Source organism: Mobula birostris, unplaced genomic scaffold (assembly GCF_030028105.1).
Source record: "Mobula birostris isolate sMobBir1 unplaced genomic scaffold, sMobBir1.hap1 scaffold_939, whole genome shotgun sequence".
In the NCBI taxonomy this organism is placed as follows: Eukaryota; Metazoa; Chordata; class Chondrichthyes; order Myliobatiformes; family Myliobatidae; genus Mobula; species Mobula birostris.
The window spans coordinates 1-2,500 of record NW_027278656.1 but is presented as its reverse complement, the minus strand read 5'-3'; the positions used below and the strand labels follow the sequence as shown (position 1 = coordinate 2,500).

At 68.8% G+C, this 2,500-nt stretch overlaps 1 non-coding gene across 1 annotated transcript; it reads left to right on the top strand.

Moving 5' to 3' along the window:
- Positions 1–107: 107 nt before the first annotated feature.
- Positions 108–261, top strand: LOC140193847 (5.8S ribosomal RNA). Its single transcript, XR_011884961.1, has one exon. It is a non-coding gene; the product is annotated as a 5.8S ribosomal RNA (ribosomal RNA).
- Positions 262–2,500: the final 2,239 nt, after the last annotated feature.

The following is a 2,500-nucleotide window of genomic DNA, read 5'->3' as shown; positions in this document are numbered from 1 at the left end:
GGAGGAGGAGTAGCAGCTTGGTCGTCGGCGGAGCGTCGGCATGGCAGGAGCGACGGGAGGCCTGAGTCCGGCGAGGCGGCACAAAGCCGAAAGAAAACCTCTTAGACAACTCTTAGCGGTGGATCACTCGGCTCGTGCGTCGATGAAGAACGCAGCTAGCTGCGAGAATTAATGTGAATTGCAGGACACATTGATCATCGACACTTTGAACGCACTTTGCGGCCCCGGGTTCTTCCCGGGGCTACGCCTGTCTGAGGGTCGCTTGTACGATCAATCGCGCTCGCTTGCCGCCAGGCTGGCGGGCGCGCGGCTGGGGCGTCGCAGAGGGTCCTGAACCCTCTATGTCCCCCTAAGTGCAGACCCCGGAGCCCTCCGCGCCACGCGGCTGCCTCCCCCCCGTGGAGCCGCGTGGCCACCTCGGAGGCCCTCGACCCGTGCCCACCTGGGCCTCGCCCCGTCCGCCAGCGGACGCGGTGCGGCGGCGCCTTTCCCCTGCACGGCCGTCACTGCGGTAGCGCCGCGCCCCTCCGCCGCGAGGGCCGCGAGTTCGTCGTCGCTTCTGACCGCCGCCTTGCTCGGGACTGTCGCCTGCCTCGCCGAGGCGTTGCCGTGTGGTGTGTTGCCAGCGTTGAGCCTCTGTGCGCCGCCGCGAGACCGAGTGGCGAGGCGATCGAGGAGGTTAGGAGGCGAAGGAGAGATGGAGAGCGAGAGAGGGTCGACGGGACGGGGTGAGCAACCCCGCTCCCGGCGAGCTCGACAGGGAAAGAGGGCCGCGCCTCTGCCGTGCCTCGCACGCACGGGAGGGGTCGGCCTCGCGCCGCGGCGCGTCCCTGGCGTGTGCACCTCTTCCGCCGCTCGGCTCACCCCGCACCGCCTACTCGCTGCGCCCGCTCGCTTCGGTCCGCGCCGGCGTCCGTCGGTGCTCTCGGGAAGCGAATTCAGCCGAGCCCGGGTCTCGCCCGTGCACCGCGGGGTGCAAGGGGAGCCAGCCAGCCAGCCAGCCAGACAGACAGCCAGCCTTCGGTCGGCCTGCGCGAGCGTGACGCGCGGCCGCCCGGCACCCGCCCGTCTCACCCGCCAGCGGCGGGGGAGCTGGCGCGCGCCGGGCCGGTCCGCCTTCTCGCCCGCCTGCTGCCGGCCGTCGCGCACTGCCTTGCCTGCCTGCCTGCCTGCCTGCCCTGCGCCCCCCTGGCGTGGCCCGGCCGGCGCTCGGTTCTCTTCTGCCTACGACCTCAGATCAGACGTGGCGACCCGCTGAATTTAAGCATATTACTAAGCGGAGGAAAAGAAACTAACGAGGATTCCCTCAGTAACGGCGAGTGAAGAGGGAAGAGCCCAGCGCCGAATCCCCGGCCGCCTGGCGGTCGCGGGAAATGTGGCGTATAGAAGACCTCCTTTCTCCGACGACGCTCGGGGGCCCAAGTCCTTCTGATCGAGGCCTAGCCTGTGGACGGTGTGAGGCCGGTAGAGGCCCCTGGCTCGTCGGAACGGAGTCTTCTCGGAGTCGGGTTGCTTGTGAATGCAGCCCAAAGCGGGTGGTAAACTCCATCTAAGGCTAAATACCGGCACGAGACCGATAGTCAACAAGTACCGTAAGGGAAAGTTGAAAAGAACTTTGAAGAGAGAGTTCAAGAGGGCGTGAAACCGCTAAGAGGTAAACGGGTGGGGTCCGCGCAGTCCGCCCGGAGGATTCAACCCGGCGGTCGGGTCGGCCGCGCGGGGCAGGGCGGATCTCACCTCCACGCGAGGGGACCGCCTCCCGCGCGGGCTCGGCTGCCGCCGGGCGCATTTCCTCCGCCGGCGGTGCGCCGCGACCGGCTCCGGGTCGGCTGGGAAGGCCGAGGGGAAGGTGGCTCGAGGCTCCGGCCTCGAGTGTTACAGCCCCCCGGCAGTAGCCTCGCCGCTTCCCGCAGGGGCCGAGGAAGGGACTTCCGCCGCGCCTTCTCCCGGGCGCGCGCGACTCCGGTCGCCGCGCGTGCCGGGGGGCGGGCTCCCCGTGCTCCCGGCGTGGCTGTCGACTGGGGCGGACTGTGCTCAGTGCGCCCCGACCGCGCCTCGCCGCCGAGCCGGTGCGAGTCACGTTCCAAAGCAGGCGCCAGGGGTCCGCGGCGATGTCGGTAACCCACCCGTCCCGTCTTGAAACACGGACCAAGAAGTCTAACACGTGCGCGAGTCAAGGGGCGCGACGAAACCCCACGGCGCAATGAAGGTGAAGGTTCGGCGCGGGCCGACCGAGGTGGGATCCCGCCGCCGCCGCGCGGCGGGCGCACCACCGGCCCGTCTCACCCGTTCCGGCGGGGAGGTGGAGCAGGAGCGTACGTGCTAGGACCCGAAAGATGGTGAACTATGCCCGGGCAGGGCGAAGCCAGAGGAAACTCTGGTGGAGGCCCGCAGCGGTCCTGACGTGCAAATCGGTCGTCTGACCTGGGTATAGGGGCGAAAGACTAATCGAACCATCTAGTAGCTGGTTCCCTCCGAAGTTTCCCTCAGGATAGCTGGC